This window comes from Callithrix jacchus, chromosome 4, assembly GCF_049354715.1.
Source record: "Callithrix jacchus isolate 240 chromosome 4, calJac240_pri, whole genome shotgun sequence".
In the NCBI taxonomy this organism is placed as follows: domain Eukaryota; kingdom Metazoa; phylum Chordata; class Mammalia; order Primates; family Cebidae; genus Callithrix; species Callithrix jacchus.
The window spans coordinates 16,083,884-16,107,500 of NC_133505.1; the positions used below are offsets into that span (position 1 = coordinate 16,083,884).

The window sequence follows — 23,617 nt, forward strand, 5'->3', positions numbered from 1 at the left end:
GTAGGAGCCCAGTACTAGGTGTGCCCACTGGTCTGAGGTCTGCAAGGCGTTCACCTGGGAGGAAGGATGGTTGAGGACAATGCTTTCAGCTAGTGTTCCCCAGCTCGGTTTAGATGACACAGCAAAAGAACTGCGTGGAGTGTTTACCAACCCCTGCCCTTGTATTAGGAAAAAATAACAACCCTGCCAATCGATTCCCCTTCATGCCAATATGAGAGAGAGAACGTTATTGTAATATTGGGTAAGCATGGCCGAATTACATGCATGTAAAGGAACACAAGAGCAACTATGAAGCATGGACAAGATTTCACACCCATTTACACCCAGAAGACAGAACAATGAACACTTCTTATCTCTCCTTGAGAGACAAGATGTGCCTTATTTTTTGTCTCATGTATTCCCAGTGAGAGATCCCGGAGCTAGCTCTAGAGGTAAGAGTCGACAGTTCCAAGGGTCAGAAAGCCAAGGATCTTGTGTTGTAAAATAAACCGCTGAGCCTTTTTATCAGGCCTAGTGTGTTCATAAGGAGACATCCTACATAGGGGTGGGGGGGAGGTAGAGGCCTCCTTCCTCAAAGAAAACATTTCCCCCTTCCACTGCTGATGGTAGTTATCAATCTTTTTAAACCTCAGCTGAATTAAGTGCTGGAATGGCGCTGTTACTGCAGACACCCATTCCTGTATAAACAACCGGCTACTGACTCCAATCCCATGACCTTAGAAAAAACAATAGCAGCTCAGGCCCGCTTTCAGTAAGCGTGGATTTGGAGCCCTGAATCTCAAATCTCAGAATCCCCTGGAGGACTTATGATAACACAGATCGCAGGGCCGCCCTACCCTCTCTAGAGCTTCTGACTCAGTAGGTCCTGGGTGGGGCCTGAGAATGTGCATTTCCAACAACTTCCCAAGTGATGCGGTTGCTGCTGGGCTGGGGACGGCACTTTGAAAACCACTAAACAGGAACGAACGAACCTGATTTTGGAGAGAGGGACTGGGGCAAAGGTAGTGGATAAAGAGGAGACAGATGTGGAGGGGAGGTGAAGAGAGTGGCATCCGATACAGAAAGCTCAGGGTTATGGACTGATGATACACATCAAGCCATTGGGGACACAGCGTGGCTGGGAGCTCCGAAATGGTGGGTATGCTTAGTCAGGACTGTCACTCCAGGCTCTGGGTGTGGGCTACATTCGCTTTCCCTCCATAGCGCCCACCCTCGAGGAGGAACGCCTGCCAGGATGCACACTCCTGCCTCTGGGAACGTCAAAAGAGTAGGCAGGAAGTGCCTGGCACAGAGGCGGGGGCTCAGTTGTTATTGATAATTAGGAGCTCAACAGGAACTCGAACCAAAAAATTGTCCTCAGAGTGCCGAGGTATTTATTTGCACAGAGAGTTTGCCAAGTTCCTTCTGACTTCTCTTTCCCTTGCCATCCCCCACTGTGGCTGGGAACCCTGCAAGTCAACGGCTTTGAACTGGGACTTCAAAGAGACTCCGAGCTCTGTTCTTCAAACAGGTTTATAAAGAGATTTTGATACAAGACAACAATACTTGTCAGCAGTGCCCAGCTATCGTCCTTCCCTTTGTAGTTTTATTAGGAAATAATTTCCCGGCCGGTGAGGCTCCTGCTGGCATGCCTTGTTTCTCTACTTGCGATTGGATCTACCCACCAGAGGGGCTGCCCCTCGCGCTGCGACAGTTTTGCCAGCTGGGGTCCCGAGAAAGACATCACCAAAGGGTCTCCCGGCAGCCAATTTACCATCTGCCCCCACCTTCCCCCGCCGCCTCCCCTCGTTCTTTGTAGCAAAAAATGCAATTTGTTTGACCTCTGGGGAGCTTTAAAATCCCAGCTTCTTCAGTGCCCCCCCCACCCACATTTACTTTTTTTTTTTTTAAGAAGGAAGAGAAATAGGAAACTGACCAGAAAAGAAAAGAATAACTGAAGCCTCCCTTTCTATCATGCCCTGGATTTTGGGTTGGCAACAGGATTTCCAGTAGATGAAAACTAAAGAGCCAGGTTCCTTAGGGGACCAAGCAGGAGCGTTTGCAGCCTACCCTTAAGCCCAGGTGGGGCGTGGCTTCACAGAAGTGAGTGTCTCTTCCTCGGTCCTCAGTGCTATTTCTTTCCCGACATTTTGGCACACAGGACGTTGTCTGTGGAGCACTGTGGCAGGTTCTGAGTAAACACAAATGACAGACACGGGATCCCTCTGGCCATGTTTCTCTGCATGGGTGTGGCGAGCTGGGGGGACAAGCATGCTCCACAGGGGCTCTGCTCACAGCGGAAGAAGGGACCCTGGGCTTTTGGGTCAAGGCTGTCCAGAGCCATGCACCAGACCTGTCAGAGGTGGCTCTTGATCATCAGCTGAGGGGGAGCCAGTGGGGAGGAGGGTGTCCTGTGCTGGTGGTTTTAGGATGGGGCCCCTGGGATGCGTTTCCACACTAGAAAAGGGTACAGAGAGAGAGAGAGGGTGGAGACTCAGGCAGGAGAAAATAATGGGTGGCCTCTGATCCTGGGAGAGGCAGAACAGAATGGAACTGGGATGGCAGGGGGCACCTAGCCACACAAAAACAGTCACTTCACTTCCTTTTTATGAAATCGGGGAAGAATCATGAGCGAAGGCGCTGATCATTTAGGGGGCTGGGGAGCAGAGAATGTGGGCAAGGTCACATTTTCTGCCCTTTGATTTCTCAGGGAAATAGGAATTAAGGGCAGGGGAGGGGACTCAGGCAGTTAGAGGCAGAAGCATCTTAGAGATCATTTAGTTCAAAGCCCTCATTTCAGCCAATGAGGTTTAGAAAGATGGAGGCATTTCCTGAGGTAGCATGTTGATGAGTCCGGGAGCAGGGACTTGAACCCATGTCTGCTGCATCCTGGGTCAGAGGCCACTGCTTTGTAGGGGGCTGGCTGCCTTTCTGAGGGTGCCGCCCTGTTCTGTGTCCACCTGGGAGGCTGGAGGAGCCAGGGCAGCTGGGAGAGGCCTTCTGGGATTCTTGGGCACCTCAGTGATGAGGCTGGCTCTAATGCCCTCCCTCAGCTGAGAGGAGAGAGATCAGCGCAGAGGGGAGCCGGCTGTAGTCAAGGGTCACCCCGGGTCACCCCAGGCCACTACACAATGCGCAGAGCTCTGTGGGTGCAGGAGCCTCAGAGCGATGCCATTCCTCAGACTCTGAAGAATTTTGCTGACCTGGGATTACTCACCTTCTCCTCAATAACTTCCTACTGTTGCCAGAGGAAATAGTCAATGCTTTCCCTGAGAAGCGGCCGTATAGAAAGCAGTCTCAGAACTTGTAATTTCCAAGCAGAAATGTGCAGACCACAGGAATACATACCAGAGACCTACAGGTTCCTGCCCAGCATCTACGCCCATGGGACAGATGGGGAAACAAACAGAAAGATCAGTGATTTGCAAAGCTTCACCCAAAGGCAGAAAAAAAACCCTCACACCTTCATGTTGGCTGCATTTCTTCCTGAATCTTCCTCCTGCCCATCACTTTATATTTCCACGGAGTGTGAAACCTTGATCAAGACAGACAGATTCGAGATGAACAGTGAGCCCTTTCCCTTGGGATCTGGCCAGAGTGGACTCAACCCTAGCCATGTACGTAATTTTTTGAGGCAACCATTAAAAAAAAAAAAGTAAAGCTATCATGAAATAGTATCACCAAAGTTGTAGCATAGTTTACATATTTGAGTTTAGGGAATGGCACACTGTGGCTTGCAGGCCAAATGTGTTACAGCCTGTTTTTGTACAGCCTGTGAGCTTAGAATGGTTTTTAGATTTTAAAAGGACTTTTTTTTAAAAAAAAGGAAAAACAAAGAATATTCTGCAGAGGCTGCATGCAGCCCACAAAGCCCCACATGTTAACTAACTAACCCTTTATAGAAAAAGTTTGCTGATCCCCGATAACATATTATGCTTTTATCACAAAAGACAAGACTATGGACTTGAATTATTCACAAGATAAGCATAAAATGTATTAAAAATATTCATTTGTTGTATGAATGGTAGTATGGGCTTGTAATGAAATATAAATCCCAAGTTGTTTGGCCACTGCTGTTTATCCCAGTCACATAAGCTAATCTCTTGATCTTGAACCTAGGTCAGAAGTAAACCTTGGAGGTCTCTGTGACCTTGAGGCTTGGCGGAGCAGTTCTCCTGGCAGCTGGCCCAGGTAACATGCTCTGGGTTTCCTTGGAGCTGGAGAGGAAGGTGCAGGGCCTGCTACCCAGGTGTGGCATCTTAGTTCTCCTGGCCTGCCTCATGGAGGTCATCTCATTGTGGGATGTGGGAAGCCCTGTCCTTCTGCATTCTTGGGGCAGCTCAAGCACAGAATGTAGCAGAGGTGGCCAGGGCTATTGGGGGTGTGAATGACTGAGATCCTGGCTCTCTGTCCAGTATATCCAACCAAAGCCTTGTGATGTCTGTTGAAAATTCACAGAAGGACTATGTCACTCTGGCTAGGCATAGCTGTGTTTCAGAGCTGCCACATCTATTGACAGAGGCTGCCAATGTGCTCTGGGGGCTCCCCATGAAGGCGGCCAAATGAACTAACACCTCATGGCACAGCAGCTGGCCAGGAGGATCCCAGCACAAACACACTGCATGGGGCAGGATCTGGTCGCCCAGGCAGGGAGGATGCACACCTAACTCCCAGGCTCTACTTGGAGCCAGAAAGGCAGAGCAGTGGAGGTGAAAGGAGGAGGGTGTCCAGTCACAGAGAATGGGGTTCAAACCCTGCCTCTGCAATTGATTAGTCATTCAGTGTCTGGGATCATCAGTCTCTTCACCTGTGAGATGAGGGTAACAACAGGATCTACCCCATGGAGTCATTGGCAGGCTGAGAAGACATATGGATGCAAAGATATTATACAAGAAGGCAAAAGCAAAAGTCAGCAAGGCTTTGCTCTATTCCATCCTGTGAATGGTGGGCTTATTTCTGAATAAATGCTTCACTTAAGGTCTAAGGGGAGTCACCAATGAGGAGAAAGAAAGAGACAGAGAGAGAGAGAGCGATACAGAGAGAGAGAGACAGACAGAGGAGGGGGAGAGAGTGCACATCTTGGAATGCAGACATGGTATAGAAAAAAATTCTAGAGGGAGAAACTGTGAACCAAAATTAAGCAGCACATCTTAACAAATTGTTAGCATCATAGAGAAACAGAGCCAGCAGGCACCTCAGTGATCGCACAGTCCAGCTATCTTTAGACCTGTGCAAGGGAAAGGAGGCAGACAGCCCGTGCTCAAACCCCAGCTTTGCCGGTTATTTTGGGCAAGCGGCTGAAGTTTTCTAAGCCTCATCTCCCTTGTTGCTGTGAACATTAATTATTGGCTTCAGGACCACGTTCCGAGTGAAGTTGAAGGCTGGTGCCTCCAGGTGCCAGGACTCACTATAAATTGGGAGACCAGAGCATGTGTCTCCATCCGTGTCCCCCATAATCCATGTTTCAACTTAATAGTGCCCAGTGGAGGCCTGAACAGGCTTTTCTTTGTGCAGGGCAATAGACCTTCAGAGACTGAGTTCCATTAAATGACGCCAGCAACAATTCAGAGCTTCCAGCCTACGTCATTTAAGTCAAACCCGTGCAGCTCATTTCCTGTTTCTCTTATGGGTTGCTTTTCCTTGCTTCTGGTTGGGGAAAAGTCAGTTTTGAAAACACCCCTTGTAATAAGTGTTGCAAAACACTTGAGCCACGGGTCGGTATGAGCCTATTAAATTCTAACAGCTCTCCTGAAAGGTAAAATGTGCTTGCAGATTTGGAAAACACTCGTACCATTTGCCTTTTGGACTGCTGGGGCCATTCTGAAGAGATTTCATGCTGAAGGTCGAGGAGTTTGAAGGGATGGAGTTTGTTTCTCCAATTCTTTCCCCTCAAGTTGTTTTCCTAGGCAATTATACATTGCAGGATGGTTTTTCTGCCTCTGGCTGAAGCTAGTCTTGCTAAATATCTATTGTTCCTCTTCAACCAAGAGTATCTGTTTTTCATTTGTCAACACCACTAAGGGATTATGCCACCTCTCAGCTTTTCTTATTCTAACTTTGTTCAAATAGTTTATAAAAGCTGCTGATTCAAAAAAAAAAAAAAAAAAAACTCAGAAATCCTTCAGTACTAACAGAGTAAGGCTATTTAATTGTGCAAGTAAATACCCCAGGCCCAGAAGTCTTTGCTGAGGGAGAACGATCTGGAGTAAAAGACAGGCTGAAGCAGGGTTTACAGCTTTTTGGCAGAAGGAGAGAAAGTACTAGGAATTAAAAAAAAAAAAAACCCTTGCAGAGGATTCTGGGTTGCACAGAAGAGAAAAAGGAGTAACGAGATCATCGGTGCTCACTGTTAGCTGTGATATTTGGCAGAAAGGTCCTCTAGACTGAAGTACTGGAACTGATGCTTTCCAGAGCCAGATGCGAACTGGAAAACGTTGGAACTTCGGGAACCACATTCTAGAAGACTTCCTAAAACGTTTCATCTCGCATTTCAGTCTGTGGTGAGGCAGTAAGGGCTGAACTGTCCTAATGGCCATTGAAGTGTTCAACATGATGTAGGGTCATAAAATGATGTCAGAACTTGAGAAAATGTGTTTCGACTAGATTCTTTTACTTTGTGGGAATTCAGTTCAAAGAATCAGTAATTTTTTCATATGGCTAGTGTCATTGATTTACAAAAAATTATTCTCCCAGGCATACATAAAACACATGAAACCCCATAATTAAATACCTACCCTGACCACAAAGTCAGACTGTCTTCAGCTATGTCTTTATTGCACATGCAAATGGAAAGATCCATCTTTGAGCCTCCATTAAAAATTTTCAGGTTTTTTTCCTTTACCCCTTCCTAGAATTGCTGTCAAACAAAGCTCCACTTGAGAAAACAAGCAGCAGTGGGAGCAATTCTGAGTCCACAGCTTTAAGTTGGGCATGTCCCTCGCTGATTCGTGAAGTAGGCAAGCAACCTCGTTTTTCCTTTAATCCATGTCCCATGCCACCTGTGTACAGAACAAATGAAATTTTGACATGGACAGCATGAACGAATGGTGAGGGCAGTGGTGGGATATTCCTTCCTGACTCCACTTCTAGGAGTTAAGCTGCAAACACTGTCACCTTCATGCGTTTGACTATGAGGCTCAGAAAGCTTCTAGATGAGGAGATGAGACGGGGCCAGTACAGCTGCCTAAATGGGCTCTTCCAAAGATGGCAGAAGGGAAAGCTCTTGCAGACTGAAAAATCTTCCTAAGAACTGCTTATTCTATATTAGTGCCACCCCCAAGAAGTCCATTCAGCAGACATTCCATCCTCAAACCTGGTTGTGGAGGACTGAGTAATGGTACCCAAAGATATTTGCATGTGAATTCTTGGAACCTGTGAATGTTACCTTGTATAGCAAAAGGAATTTTGAAGATGTGATTACACTAAGAACCCTGAAAGGGCAGCTACCGGAAGCTTGAAGAGGTGGAGCCTGCAGAAGGATTCAGCCCTGTAAACACGTTGATTTTAGTCCCATAAGATTCCTTACAGACTTCCAGCCCCTAGAACTGCTAGAGAATAAAGTTCTATTGCTTTTAAGTCACTGACTGTGACAATTTGTTACAGCCATAACAGAAAATAAATACGTTCTTCTTTTCAGATTTGCTGAAGAAATGAGGAAATGCATCTCTGGTTCTCAGTGGGCTGCTGTTGAAACACTAAGGGCTACCTGCATAGTAGCCTTTAGGGCATCTGCCCGCCTCATGTAGAATACTCTGGCACTGAGTTCTTAGGGTGATAAATGTACGTTTTCCCAATCTGTCCACTCAGCCTGTTTATCCGAGTGAGAACTTTGGTGGGGTAAGGAGCTGATCTCAAGAGTCACCACAGTCCCTCTGTTTTCTTTTTGTAGTCACTTTTTGCTTCTCCGCTTCCACAGTCACTCCTGGTATTGCATAGAATCGCCTGGTTCTGTGTCCCATTCAATGAGAGGCTGGCACCATTGGCTAACTGAAGCAACAGATCTGTGTAGTTGAGTCAGATTTACTACCCCCTCACCTGACAAGCTTCTTTCTCATCTTGTTAACTGTGTCCCTTTAACACTTGTCTCTCAGACACGGTGTTATCCTCCTTTCTTGACAAAGTTGTTGAATTTCCAGTCAGGAAGGACCTTTATTTAGCGCATTAATTTCAACTCCAGTAAAGTAATTCACTTGGAGCTTGGGCAGTCTGGAGAGGTAGTAATGGGGCTAAAGGACCCACAGTTGTATGTAGTACCACCCCAGGGAATTCTGAGACAAATGGCCTGTGGACTGCTCTTGGAGAAACGATGGCAAGGTTGGTAAGTCAAAAGAGTGGAAGGAAGCAGTGGGGACCTTCATTGTTTTGGAACAAATTCCCCTTGAAGCCACTGTCATGTCCTTTTCTTCTTCCTACACAGAAGACTGTCCTTCCAATAGCCATGAGCTAATCTGTCTGCTTCGGCACATTCTGGGCAGATCCATGGTTGAGGTTTGTTAAACCTGGGGCCTCTGGGAAAGCCTGGACCTTCGTTGCATTTGGGCAGAGCTAAATTGCAAGAACACTTCATTGAAATGCTGAGCTCTCTAGGAAAGGAGCAGGCAGTCAGGTGAACCAGAAAGACCCATTTAACCAACTTAGAAGATGGGCATTTTTGATGAGAGCATTAACCTTCTCTGGGCTGGTTGTCATTTCCAAATGACAGCAGCGTGCCTGGCATTTCCATGAAGTCTTTCATCTCTAAGAGAAGAAGGGGAAGCAAGGGTCACATCTAAGATATTAAAAGCAGGAAGGAAACCTTTAAGCAATTTGGTACCCTTTGGCCTGTGGATTTTTTTTCTCCCACTGAAGTGGTGCATATTTAAAAGCATAACCTAGGAGATGTTTTGAAAGAACAGGTTCAAAAACTGGCTTAGACCTGCTTTTAGAGTGTTACAAACTGCTTGCCCTGGTATATAGTCAAGATATAAATTATTTTGGAAGTTGGGCCCCGACAGTTAGGATTCTTTTGGTTGCAAGTGACAGAAAGCCTAGTTTATATCTCCTTAGTTAAAAAAGAGGAGCTCTATGTCTCAGGTATCTGAACTGTCTCATTACAGATGAGGCTTTCAGCACAACTGAACACAGAGGCTGAGTGATATAATTGAGGATTTAGTCGGTCTCTCTGTCTTCCCTGTGTGGATTTGGTTTCCATGTAAGCTCCCCCTTTCTGCTTGCAAGAGGGCTGCCCTCAACTGGGAAAGACACACTTCCAGGTTCAAATCCAGTCCCTGTGAGAATCTACATGCTTCTATGACTGCTGACATGAAAGTCTAGCAGTTAGATGCTCTTGGTCCTAATTGGCCTAATTTCTCATCTCCAGGACAATTATATGCAGGGGGTATTGACCCATGCCTCTGAAATTTTAATGTGCATATGAATCATCTGAGAATTTTACTAAAAGCCAGATCCTGACTCTGGAGGTCTCAGATGGGACTCAAGATTCTGCATTTCTAACAAGTTCCCAGGTGAGGCAAAGCCTGCTGGTCCAAGGGCCATGTGTTGAGTAACAAGGATGTAGAGTGGACTTGTTAGCTTCATTCATCTAGGTGGTGTCTTCCATCTCCATAAGCTAAGGATAGTCTCAGATTCAACTGAGGACGTGACCTGAGCCGTGGGTTAGGTAGTGAGGAGTGCATCCCCTCAAACAAAGATGTAATGCTGTCTCCACCCAACCGACAATTTGTATTCTCATGGCAAAAACACCATATTTCAACTGTGGGCACTCTGGGCTTTTTGGTGAACTGTAATATAAAACATCAGCCAGTGATGTCTGGGGATGTATGAGTCGTATCTGTGCCTCAGTAGTACCCCTTGCAGCAATGAAAGAAATGACCTTTAGATGAAAGACAAAAGGATAAACACTCTTTAAGCATTTGCACAAGCTTATTATCATTACTATTAATTATTAATTGAGGAAGGACTAACACGGGCTTGATGTGGGTAGAGATTTTGTTTAAGCACCAGCCCCAGAGAGGCCTGGAAAGGAAACCAAAGGAGAAGCATGAATTATAAATACAGATCCTGCCATAGGAAGCTGATGGAAGCACGGGCGCCTGGAATGGAGAAGGGGTCTCAAGGTGGCAGGCTCCGGAACTGTCAAGCGGAGTTAATGTGCAGCTCAGGAACTGGTCCACAGTGGCACGTTCATTAGGGGACCGGCATCCAGCCTGTGAGAGAAAGACAATCAATGCCAGAGCAGGACCACAGCTTTTTTTTTTTTTGAAGACAGAGTCTTGCTCTGTCACCCAGGCTGGAGTGCAGTGGTGCAATTTCGGCTCACCACAACCTTCACCTCCCAGGTTCAAGCAATTCTCCTGCCTCAGCCTCCTGAGTAGCTGGGACTAAAGGTAGGTGCCACCACACCCGGCTAATTTTTGTGTTTTTAGTAGAGACAGGATCTCACCATATTGGCCAGGCTGGTCTCAAACTCCTGACCTCGTGATTCACTGCCTCGGTCTCCTAAAGTGCTGGTATTACACATGTGAGCCACCACGCCCGACCAGGCCACAACTTTGAGAATCTTTGAAGGAACTTCCATTTCTTTGACCTCATTATGTAGGGAGAAAAAAAAAATCAAAGGCCTAGAGTTTGGTCTTTTATTTAATTGCTTTGAAGATCATGGTAAAGAGATAGTTAGACCTGAGATATTTTATAATTAGTTGATAAATTGTGACAACATGAGATGGTATTCTGGAAAGCACGTGTTTAGAATGTGGCAGATAAAGGAATGAGCTGCATAATGTAAGTATTTGAATATCGAAATATAATAAACAATAATAATAACCATAATAATCCCAGAGTCACAAGGGCCTTGCAAGTTACAGAATGTTCTGGTTAGGTTCACAGATGGAGAACTGTAATTAGACTCATTTTTTTGGTAATTTAAGAAATGGAGGCAGCATCAGTTTTGGCCTCTCACCACCTTCCCTTTATTTCTCAGCATCTTGATGCCTTCTGGCTCTAGCAAAAAATTTCTCTCTCTCTTTCTCTGTCTCTGTCTCTCTCTCTCCTTCCTCTCACACCCCTATTTTTATCTCTGTTGGAGCCTGAGCCATTAGTGTTTTGCTGCTGGGAATCCTGGCATTGTGTGTGCTCCTTACATGTTTCTTACATTGAGTAAGCCCTGTGCCATGTCCCTTGAATCCTCTGGGTGGGGGATGGCAAGACGTTAGCTACAGCAGAATGAGTTGTCAAGGAAGTTTCTAAAGCTACGTTTTTGGAGTGGTCCTCTTCTATCCCCAAACACATCCTGGTTTCCATAGTAGAACAGTTAAGTCAGGGTAATGTTTTTTTCTTGCTTGAATTCAGCCAGCCAGGTGGTTCTGGAGTCTTTTCTACAAGTTCTGAGTGCCTAGAGACCCGAGCTCTAAAACACCAACATCCTCCCACCCGCCTCAGGCTGCTACCCTCTGACTTCCTTCAGCAGACAGGTTTCCTGCCTCTGCTGGCATCTGAGAATACAAATTCTCTCTTGATGGATGTTCTGCCCACTTCCTTCTTCCCCTTTTATCGTGTGTCCTAAAGGACCTAATTCTGCCCAGAATGAAGTCCAGCAGGAGCTATAGTATTAGACCAATTTCTTCCACTCCATTTGCAGGGACAAGTTAACAGGAAACAGAACCATGAGTCATTATGTGCTGTGGTGCTGAATCTATGTGCCACTGGTGGCCCCAGGGACTCGAGAAGAGATATCCACTTTGTGGTGGGATGCTCTCACATCCTATCTGACAACTCCTTTCATCTGGGCTTTCCCCTGTTAGAGAGCACACTGTCCCAGGACTAAACTGTGCCTGCCTCTTTTGCCTGTGCATTCCAGAGACAAGCACAGTGCTTGGCTGATGTATGTGCTCAAAGATCATATACTGAATTGATTTATTAATTTATATTTTGGGGGCAGGGGTATAAGAATGAGGAGAGTATTTACAGTATTAGTATTTAGTATTGCTACTTTTAGAATAGCAATCCAGCACTTTGGGAGGCCAAGGCATGTGGATGACGAGGTCAAGAGATCGAAACCATCCTGGTCAACATGGTGAAACCCCATCTCTACTAAAAATACACAAAAAATTAGCTGGGCATGGTGGCGCGTGCCTGTAATCCCAGCTACTTAGGAGGCTGAGGCAGGAGAATTGCCTGAACCCAGGAGGTGGAGGTTGCGGTGAGCCGAGATCGCGCCATTGCACTCCAGCCTGGGTAACAAGAGCAAAACTCTGTCTCAAAAAAAAAAAAAAAATAGAACAGCAATCCATTAAAATGGGACTTTTTGGAAAATAGCAAATTTTTAATCTGTTCACTGTCTAGAAAATGAAACTAAAAAAAAAAAAAGAGGGTGGTGGTACCTGGAAATAATAAAACACTAAAGGATCCTAAAATTCTTCATAGTTAAAAAAGTTTAAATTACATAGTTTTGTTTTTCTTAAGTAAATTTCTTACTGAAATACACCAAACAGAGAAAGGTGCACAGATCATGTGTGTACATCTTGATAAATGTTCACAAAGAAAAACTTGGGACCGTCCCATCAGATCAAGAAACAGAACCCTGCCAGTATACCAAGTCCCCCCACAACTGGGATACCCTCCCATTACTTCCCTACAAAGATAACTCTTCTTAAGTCCTATTGCTCTAGATCACTTTTGACTGTTTTGACCATTGTATAAATGGGATCATACAATGTATTATTTTGTGTTTAGCTTCTTTTTATGCATGGCATTACATTTAGCAATTGTTCATTCCTTTACATGGCTGTATTGTGTGAATATGCTACCATATTTCTACCTAATTGTTGATGGTATTTGTTTTCTTTCCAGTTTTTGCCAATTAAGAATTATGCTACTGTGATTATTCTTGAATGTCTTTGGGTGTCCATACATTGACTCTATACCCAGAATATAAACGCTAGCTTCATTTTCAGCTTTCGTAGATACTGCCACTTTGTCAACTGGTTATAGCCATTTACACATCTGCCAGCATTCAATGGAAGTTCCAGTTTTCCTGTTTTCTGGCCAACAACTTCAAATTGTTATCATTTTAACTTAACCATCCCAGGAAGCGTGCATTGAAATCTCGTGCTTTTGATGAGCTCCTTTGATGACCGGGGCCCAAGCACATTTTCACATGCCTATTGGCCATTGGGGTGTCCTCTTTCATAGCGTGCCCATTCATGCTTCTGCATGTCACTTTGTATATCATTTTGGCATGTAGTATTTGTTAATTTTTTTTAAGTTGGAAGGAGACATTTTCAACTTTAGAAGGGACTTTAGACCTTATTATGACGTAGCTTTCTTACTTAAATAAATGTTCTTTTATAGCACCAGAGCCCTTTCTTTGGATGGAGTCTTAGGCAGAGGACTAACATGCAAAGTAGGTCAAAGCAGAGACGTTCTCACAGAAGAAAGGATGAGGAGCTCAGATTCTTTCCCATCTGTGACCCCTCATGTGTTCCACTGAACCTTGAAACCACTGCCTTCTGGCAAAGGTAGTTTTTAGGAATCAAGGTAACCAGTGAGCCAATAAAAACCCTCATAGATACTTAAAAAATCTGCTAGAACAAAAAAATAAAGACAACAGCAGAAATAAGAATATGAAACACGTTTTTACAACTCGAATGGGTTATAATGAGCATTATACTATTAATTTCCATTTATGCCTTCTTGCTCAATGAAGATTTTTCATGATCTCCTTTCCCATAATCTCAAGATGTTTTGAAATTTGATTCATTGAGCAATATATGCACACCAAGAGGCTGTGTGTGTGTGTGTGTGTGTGTGTGCGCGTATGCGTATTCAGATGTGCCTTTCATCCAAATGTTCAGTGCTTCTCTGATTTTATAACCTAGATGTGTCCTGAATCCTGCCTTAGTCTCACAGACACAAAAGTACTTGGATATTTCAAATGGAAAAATTATGTGGTGGGCTTTATTTAACCCAGTTGGGTAGGCACTTTTTGTTTCTAATGCCAGGGTCCAATGCTCATCACACTGCAGAATATTTTACTAGCCCTTCTCCTCCCACCCACCTCCCTGACTCCAGAGAGCTGTTCAGGGCTCTAGCTTCCTTCTCCTCCTTTCCCTTTATCTCTCCCAGAGCTTCACACCCACACCGCTATTTCTTTGCTGCCATCTGCTTTACCTCCCTTTCCTTTTTTCCAATCCCCAGTTTCCTTTTTTCTAATTATCCCCAACAGGAGTAACTTGCAATCTGTAGATATAAGAACCTAAAAGAGACATGGAAGCAAATTTGCATACAGTGGAATGTGGCAAAGTGAAGGAGTTCACAGTAGGGGGAGATTGTGGTAGGCTTTCCGAAAGTGGGCAGGCAATGGTGGTCCCTGGAACAATTTTAGGTAGTACCCTCAGTGAAAAGTTTTGTTTTTGTTTGGTTTTTGAGACAGGGTCTCACTCTCCCAGGCTGGAGTGCAGCTGCACAATGATAGATGACAGCAGCCTTGAGCTTCTGGGCCCAAGCAATCCTCCCATCTCAGCCTCCTGAGTTGCTGGGACTACAGGCACCACCACCATTCCTGGCTAAAAATATATATATATATATATATATATTTGGTTTCTTTTTTGGTAGAGACAGGGTCTTGTTGCCCAGGTCTTGTTGCTCAGGCTGGTCTTGATCTTCTGGTCTCAAGCAATCTTCTCACCTCAGCCTCCCAAAGCACTGGGATTAGAGTCATGAGCCACTGTGCCCAGCTGATGAAAATGTTTTTAAAGATTTAAATACTTATATATTCACTTTAGAGCTATTAATAGATTTCTTCTATTTGTGGTAAGATATACTTGTTTTCAGATGGATGAAAAGTCCTTTTAAATATTTAAGTAAAGAAAATGATTATACTTCTCTGGAAAAACTTGTGAATTAGTGATATTTGGAAAATAACGGGTGGTTCATGCTCATTAAATCAGAACATTTTATTAGAGGACTGTGTTCTCTGATCAGGTCTTCATAAGCAAAATGAGTACAGAGTATATCAAATCCTGCTTCCTCACTATAAAGAGGAATTAAATATATATGTATATATATTTAATTCTAACACTCTCCCCCTCTCTCTCTCTCATATATATATATATATATATGAGTTTATAACATATATATATGAGTTTATAACAATGGTTAGATCCCCCAGGATTCTCTATGACACACTTTCAATGAGTCCATGAAGTTAAAACTATTTTTGTAATACTGTTATTAAGATATTACTTGCTTTTTCCCAATATGTTGTTGACATTTGCAAAAGCAATGCAGGGTAAAATGCTGGCATCTTAGGATGAGTCCAGGCAGTGGCTCTGGGCTGCGTGAGTGATCGTCGTATACTTCACTACACTCCAGGGAAGTGAAAAACCAGGGTTGCCCATAAATGACCTTGATAAAGCAGTAAACGTGATTATAAAACCTCAACTTTACTCTTCGTCATATTCTCTGTGATCAAATGGGAAATATAAATAAACATTCTGCCGTGTACCAGTATACAATGGTTGTTTCAAGGATAACACTCGTTTTGTGTATGTGTATATGTGTGTGTTTTTGCTTATTTATTTATTAAAGATGAGGTCTCACTTTGTTGCCCAGGCTGGCGTGCAGTGGCACAATCATAGCTTACTGTAGCCTCGAACTTGTGGGCTCAAGTGATCCTCTTACCTCAGCCTCGCGAATATCTGGGACTGTAGATATGTACTGCCACGCCCAGCCCCAGACTTATTTTGAGTTGAACTACCCACTTTTGTTCATGGAACACTATTTTTATTGGAAAGAACAATTGGCAGACAAACTATAGTTATTTAGATTTGGGCGCTTTGCTGATATATTCTCCAAAATGAATGTAATAGGCCTGTTACTTCAGGAAAAATGATTGACTATTTATAGCCAATGATAAGATTTAGGCTTTCAAGTGAAAATTAGAAATTTTGGAAAACTTGTATTCTCCACCTTGAACTTAACTACTTCCCACTACTTAAGAGGTTCAGGATGAGATTGGTTGTAGTATTTGCAAATGTGATTTCTTTCCTGATAGTTTGTAACAAAATGTGCCAATATTTGGAAGATTTTAGAATTTCAGTGAATTATTTCTTTTCTTCAAATGGCCAGTACATGACTTTACAAAATCACACATCAGTAAATGATCCATTTAAAGTGTAAGATAGACCAGTGGATTTTAATGTCATAGAATGTAAAAAGAAAAGTCATTGATGACGGTTTCAGATTCCACATATTATAACTTTAAAAAAAATACCATTGTCAAGTTTTGGTGTAGCATAAAAAAATCCTATTACATGAAAAGGCTATGAAAATACTTTTGTTTTTCACAGTGACACATCTATGTGACTGTATCAGGCCTGGTTTTCTTCATCTAATTCCACCAAAACAACATATTATGAAGTTTGAGTGCAGAAACAGATATGAGAATCCAGCTGTCTTCTATTAAGCCAGACATTAGAGATTTCTAAAAATGTAAAACATTGCCACTGTTGCTAATTTCTTTGTTTAAAAACTATTTTTATTTTGCATGAAAATGTTTATGTTAGCATATAATGAGGTTATTTTAAAAAATATAAATATTTTTAAATTCCTCAGTTTTTATTTTTAACACGGATATATCAGTAGATATAACCTACCTAAAAATAAGTCCTTTAGAGTCTTCAATAATTTTTAAGAATGTAAAGGGAGGCCTGAAACCAAAAATGATGAGAACCAGCGTTGTACACGACAGATTCTTGTCCTGTTGATCAAAACACTCCACTTCTCATTAGGTGACCATGGTCTAAGATGTGTGTGTGTGTGTGTGTGTGTGTGTTTGATGGTGGCATGTGATAGCATAGGATCTTTTCATCATATATATATATACATATATATGTATACGCACACACACACACACACACACACACACATACACACGCACATATAGTGACTGTTTTAAAGGGAAAGTTAACTGTAGCTTCAGTTACAGAGAGATATCTAGTGACTTGTTTTGTAAAAATACACCTAGAAGACTTTTTGGGTGAAACTGATGGTTGAGACAGGAACAAAGAATACAAATGTTGATTCAGAAGTTCAAAGATATAATACAATAAAAGACACAGGTCCTCCTCCATTTCCAAAGGTATTTGGGTAGACAGACTGTACAGTGGCCCTCAGTGACCTTACCTTCTGAGATTCATACCTCTGTGTAATCTCCTCCTCTTGAGTGTGGTGGGGCCTAATAATGGCTTCTGATCAATAGAATACAGTGAAATAGATGGGATGTTCCTGCCGAGATTCCATTACGAAAGGACTGTGGCATGATCTGTCCTGCTTGTTGGTTCCTTCTGGGGAAAGCCAGCTGCCACACTGGGAGCTGCCCAGGGAGAGGCTCATGTGGCAAGGAACCAGTAGGTCCCCAGCTAACAACCTATGAGAACCTGAATCATGTCAGCAACCCCATGAAGGAGCTCGGCAGTGGGTTTTCCTTCAGCAGAGCTTTCAGATGTGACACAAATCCCTGACCGACACCTTGATTGCTGCTTCTAAGAGGCAGAGGCATCGGCGGGCCACATCTGGATTTCTGACTCACAGAAATTGTGAGATAATAAATGTTGATTGTTTTAAGCTGCTAAATTATGAGGGAATTCGTTGCACAGCTCTTGCTAGCTAATACACATACAGATAGGTTTTCATGTAAAACTTGCATATAATTTCAAGAGACTTTGAGATATCCCTGAAGCCCATTAATGGACAATCTATGGATCTCATTAACCCATTTATGCCTAGTGTTCCATTATTGGAACACTAAGCTTATGGGAGTTATTTATATCCTACTGCTCAAGGTCATTGCCAAGGTCTGATTTTTCACACACAAAAATTTGCAACCTCTGGCATACATGAGTTAATCACCTCTGCACTAGGAAAACCTTAAAGGAAAAGACAGCAAAGAAAGAAAATAGGAAGAGCAGAGTGAGGAATGGAAGGGAAAATCCAGACAGTATATTTAGATCATGGGAGAGAAGCAAGGACCCAGTGCCTTAATGAGAAGAAACGCTCACAAGAGCATACTAAGGGATTTGATCCCTGAGAATGGCAGCTAAATAGGTAAGGCAAACACTTTTATCATGAAATAAAACTGGCCGGGTATGTAACCAAGAGAAGAAAAGATTTATATTCTGTAGGAATTTAGGTGTATAGGAAGAATGTTTTTAACTCAGCCTGTGGGTGGGCAAAATATTGAGTAACAATTTAAAGGATACTAAAGGTGGGATCTGTTGACTAAAACATAAGCATGTGTTAGAAATTTTGTGTTTGAATTACAAAAGGTCTAGTATCGGCCTATGTAGTTTTGAAGTCCAGAGCTTGAGTTGGCTTCAGGCATGGCTGGATCCAAAAAGGGATTTAGATGATGTCATTAGGTCTCATCCTTGGCTGATCTTTTTGGCTGACCTTCAGATGGCCAAGGGTTGGATAGGGGGTGGGCAAGTCTACAGAGAGAGCTCCAGCCTTCATAAAGCCAGATAGTAATGCTCAAAGAAAGAGATTACCTTCCTCTCAGTGTCCACATATAAAATTTAGGGAAGATCTCTGCTGGCCCTTTTTGGGGGTCCATTTTCTCCCTAGGTACCCCAGCAATAGAAGGATTGACAGAAGCATAATTACCCACAGGTAAAAGGGGTGCTATTATCAGACAAGGAGAAATGATATTGGGCATATAAGATGACATGTGTCTCCCACAGTGAGTGACAATAACTAGGGGCTGGGAAGATCGTTTAATATTTAAATTATGCCAACCCAATTCAATAACTTGAGACTTAACACAGCTGTATAGTGTTTGTGTATCAGCAATCCCTCATTGCAGGAAATTTGCGTTGTATATCTGAATTGGCTTAAGATGATGGAATCTAATGAAGACAGAGTCATGACAGGGACAGCATTGGTCAAGGCATTTCAGAATAAAACCATGAATTCAGAGGCTCAGATTTTATGAAAAAGTTCAATCATTTCTGCTTCCTGTGTAGCAGCATCTGTTGTTTTGCTTCTAGAACACAAAGTGACCTGCAGGGCCCATATCCATTTGAATAATGCGGGAACAACCACTGTAGCGGGAGTTTAGCTGTCAGATGCTCTCTGATGTGGTTTGGTAACATTGCTACCATTCTGGAATTTCTAGATGAGGTCATAGCTTACCTGGGGTCCACCAGTATTTTCAGAATTGAGAGTTGATTCCCGATTAATTCCACACATGGAAAGAGATGACACAGTCATTCAGTTTTGATATTCTTAGGTCATAAAGAATCATCACTGACTAAATTAAGAATCATTGTGAAAACAAATAACAGTTCATTTGAGACCATCAGTAATGTAGAACCTGACAGGCGAACCCTTTGTGGTGGGGCCATTTTTCTTGCCAATTTGCACATAGAAAGTGTCCCAGTGGGGTTTGGTTGGGGATAGGAAAATGCTAAATAATGCCATGACAAATAATTGACATACGATAAAGTAGCAAACTAAATTTTGTAAAATTTTTCAAATTTGATTTGGAATTTGATTTCAAATCATTGTGACTTGCAGATAGTATAAATGTTAGAAGCCAATTTTAAAAACTTACATTGTCCTGAAATCGCTTGTTTTAAGAAATAAAAATATAATTTTAATTAGGAAGACATGCTCTCAATTACATTTTATGCTCCTGTTCTAAGGCCGGTCTCATACACAAGCTGCTGCTGCTGCTGCTGCTGCTGCTTCTTTCTTCTTTTTTCTCTTTCTTCTTTCTTCCTTCTTCTTTCTTCTTTCTTTCTTCCTTTCTTTCTTTCTTTCTTTCTTTCTTTCTTTCTTTCTTTCTTTCTTTCTTTCTTTCTTTCTTTCTTTCTTTCTTGTTCCTCTTCTTCCTCCTCCTCCTCCTCCTCCTTCTTCTCTCTTCTTCTTTTTGACACAGAGTTTTGCTCTTGTTGACCAGGCTGCAGTGCAATGGTGAGATCTGGGCTCACTGCAACCTCTGCCTCCCGAGTTCAAGTGATTCTCCTACTTCAGCTTCCCAAGTACTTGGGATTATAGGAGCCTGCCACTATGCCCAGCTAATTTTGTATTTTTAGTAGAGATGGTGTTTTACCATGTTAGCCAGGCTGGTCTTGAACTCCATACCTCAGGTGATCCACCTGACTCAGCCTCCCAAAGTGCTAGGATTACAGGCACGAGCCACCACGCCCGGCCTTATGTAAGCTTCTGATAGTTCACTGCTGGCTTTGTTTATGGGTACACCGCCTTTCACTTGGTGGCTAAGATGTTTTTCAGAGACATGGCACTTTTATTAGTCCTCTTCAGACTTGACTTAAGCAGAAGCCCATGGTGTATTTCTGATCCAAACTCAAGGAATCTAACTCAAGCTATATGTATCAAGTGCTTCCCACTTGATACATAGCTTGAGAATCATAGCAGATATTAATAACGTTCCTTGCTTAAACGGTTTGTAAGCTGTGCCCTTCGTCCAACATCTATGTTCCATACTCCACTTTTGTATTTTCACCAATTGTCTACTCGTAGCTTTTTATAGTTTATTTCATGAACTATTTTATACTCACAGTTCATAAAATAAATATTTGGGGAACCTGCCATATTTATGTTCTATTCCCTGTTTTGCATTTTCCCTGCATGGATATCCCCAAAACTATAAAAGGAAGAAGTATTAGAGAGAATTTATTTTCAATATCCACACTCTTCAAAGCCAGAAATTATAGGAGGGATGTATTAGTCCATCCTTGCACTGCCATCAAGAAATACCTGAGATTGGGTAATTTATAAAGAAAAGAGATTTGATTGGCTCATTGTTCTCCAGGCTGTGCAGGAAGTGTGGCTGGGGGAGGCCTCAGGAAACTTACAATCATGCTGGAAGGTGAAGGGGAAGCTGCCATGTCCTTCAGGGCTGGAGCAGAAAGAAGAGAGAGAAGGGGGAAGTGCCACACACTTTTAAACAACCAGATCTCCTGAGAACTCACTACTATCATGAGAACAGCAAGGGGGAAATATGCCCCCATGATCCAGTCACCTCCCCCAGGCCCCTCTTCCAACACTGGGGATCACACTTAGACATAAGATTTGGGTGGGGACACAAATCCAAACCATATCAAGGAATGTGCTCTGACTCCTCTGAATTATTCCTCTGATTTCTGGAAATTACTTTCTTGGAGGTTCTATCTGACATTGACTTTTGGAAAGGAGGTTAAAGAAACATTTACATGTCCCCCAAAATATCTTCTCGGTGGCTTTTCTATTGATTCATTTTGGCTCAGTTATGAGCTATTGTGTGAACTCTGTGCCCCCAAAGTGCCAGGTGCCAAGGGTACAAAGATGCAGAATATGTAGTTCCTGCTATCTAGAACATGATGGCATAGAGAATCAGAATTAAGGGAAAAGGCCAAGAGAACCAGCATCCACTGGCTGTGTGGCTGCAGAGAGATATTCTCCCAAGTGCTCTCATATGTGTTACCACCTATCAATTTCAGAGCTACCCTATGACCCTGGGCATCACTGTCCTGATCTTTGAGGCTCAGAGATACTAAGTATGTGTCCAAACCTCACAACTATGATGCTGTGAATTAGGATTCAAATCAAGATTTGATCCCTGCTTATTTTCCCTGTATTATACTCCTCCTTCCTCCAGTGCTGTTCAATGTCCTATAATGAAATCTTAGGAATGGCACTTCTGTCTTCACTGCTAACAGTGGTTGGAAGAACATGCTTTCTTAGAGTCTAAAAACTGACCAATTCTTGGAGGTGGTGAATCTCAACTCTCATATAAACCTTTTGGGAATAGAGTTCATCGAAAGCTTACTGTTTCTGAAGAAAAAATTTTATAATGATAACATGAACACATGTTGTGGCTTTTAGCAAAATATCTTTTAAAGGAGATTATGTGGAGCTCAAAAGAGCTTATTGAGCAAAAAATAGCTTTTTACAAGGTAACATTCAGAAGCATTTAAGAATCAGGAATTAAGGACATAGGTGGTTGAAAATATTTTTAATATGTTCCATAAATCTTATCACATCTGGATTTGTCTGGCATTATCAAGAGACTGTATTCAAGCCCAGTTTATCTAATAGATTTTGTCAAATTAAAGAACTCAGTCACATGCTGTAGAATTAACATTACAGCAACTGTCCCTAAATTCAGTAGGTGGACACTGATCTAGTACAGGGTTTCAAAGCATTCCTATAAGGCAACATTTGACTTGAATACAGATTCGTGAGTAATTTATGTTAGTAAGCACAAACCTAACATTCATTATTTAAACACACAGGAATAATTGTATGAATACAAGTACATAGCGTGATGGCCAGTTGGGCTATTACATGAATAATATATTTGTGAGCGTTTTGTTTTACTTGTCATTCAGGCCTGGGGTGCTGGTCCGCCTCTCTGGGTCCAGCCTGCATCTGGCACAGAGCCACAGCTGCCACAGAGTCAATGAAAAGGGTGTCAAGGCTGCAGGATGGAGCCTGTGTTTGTTTAAGAAGGAGGCTGATGACATCACGTTGGCCTCGTGCTCCTGAAGGCTCAGGAGACTGAGACGGTGCAGCCTCCTAGCCCAGTTACTGTAAACCTCGGCAGGGATTCTGTCTTCCGGTTGGGTTTCAAGGTTAACCAGGTTGGAACATTCAAGGGGAGACTTGGGACACTATAGATTTTTATGCTGCCCGAATTGGCTGATTAGCCCCATACGTGGAATTTGATTAATGTCTGAGAGCTCTAATTAGCAATGTCTAATCGGCTCTACATACACAGGATATTGATTCCTGCCTCCAGAAACCTAATCTAATTGCGGTCCTTATCATTAGCAAGTGGTTGGTGTACAGAAAGATGAACCTGCCTGGATACTGGAAAGGCAGCTTTGGAATAGGGTAGAGGGGTTTCTGGAGTTAGGTCCAGAGGCGACCTTCTGGAGGCATCGGGAAAAGTACCACACTTTATCTCTTCCAGGCTGTTTGGCTTTTCTGAGCGGGAAGAGCCACAGATATCCAGAAGAAGTTTCTCTTTTTACCTTTCCCAGAAGGGGAAAATCGGCGTAGGAATCCAATACGTCATTTGGACCACAGAAAGGGAAAAGGCAAACGAAGTTTGCCAGAGCCTCTTGCCTTCTGAAGCGGTTCTCTGATGATCTGTGCCCAGCTTCCTGCTGCACTGAAAGGATGGCATTTGCACTACAGTGACAAAGCCGCCTCCGCTCCTCCCTTTGGTGGCTCCTTGTGTTTCAGGGATTGTAATGCAAAACATACTCCTCCCCACAAAAGGTGATAATATTAACAGTTTTGGCATAACTCATGCTTTCATGGCACTTTGAAGTCAAAAGCACTGTCTGGTAAAGATGGTCTCCTTCATTTCTCTACCTGTAGTACTAGTCTTAATTTTTCTGAAAATATTAAAATCTAAAATTTGAGCCCCCTGGAAATTTTCTTGAGAGAAACACAAATAGGGTCATGCGTTCAGCCACAGTGGAATCATCCTCCATATCCCTATCTGCTTAGTGCCACCTGCTAATGAGTATCACGCTCAGATACCTTTAGGCCAGCTTTCCTCTTAGCACCTGTTTTTGTGAGAGCACTTCTTATACTGTATCACAATTATTTTTCTGTCTGCCTTTTT

General features: G+C 42.9%; 1 protein-coding gene across 20 annotated transcripts in view; it reads left to right on the forward strand.

Annotated features, from left to right (window-relative positions):
• The window catches only part of LOC128931702 (uncharacterized), a 664,375-nt gene that overhangs the window by 452,071 nt on the left and 188,687 nt on the right, over positions 1–23,617 (forward strand). The gene's annotated exons all lie outside the window — the stretch shown is intronic.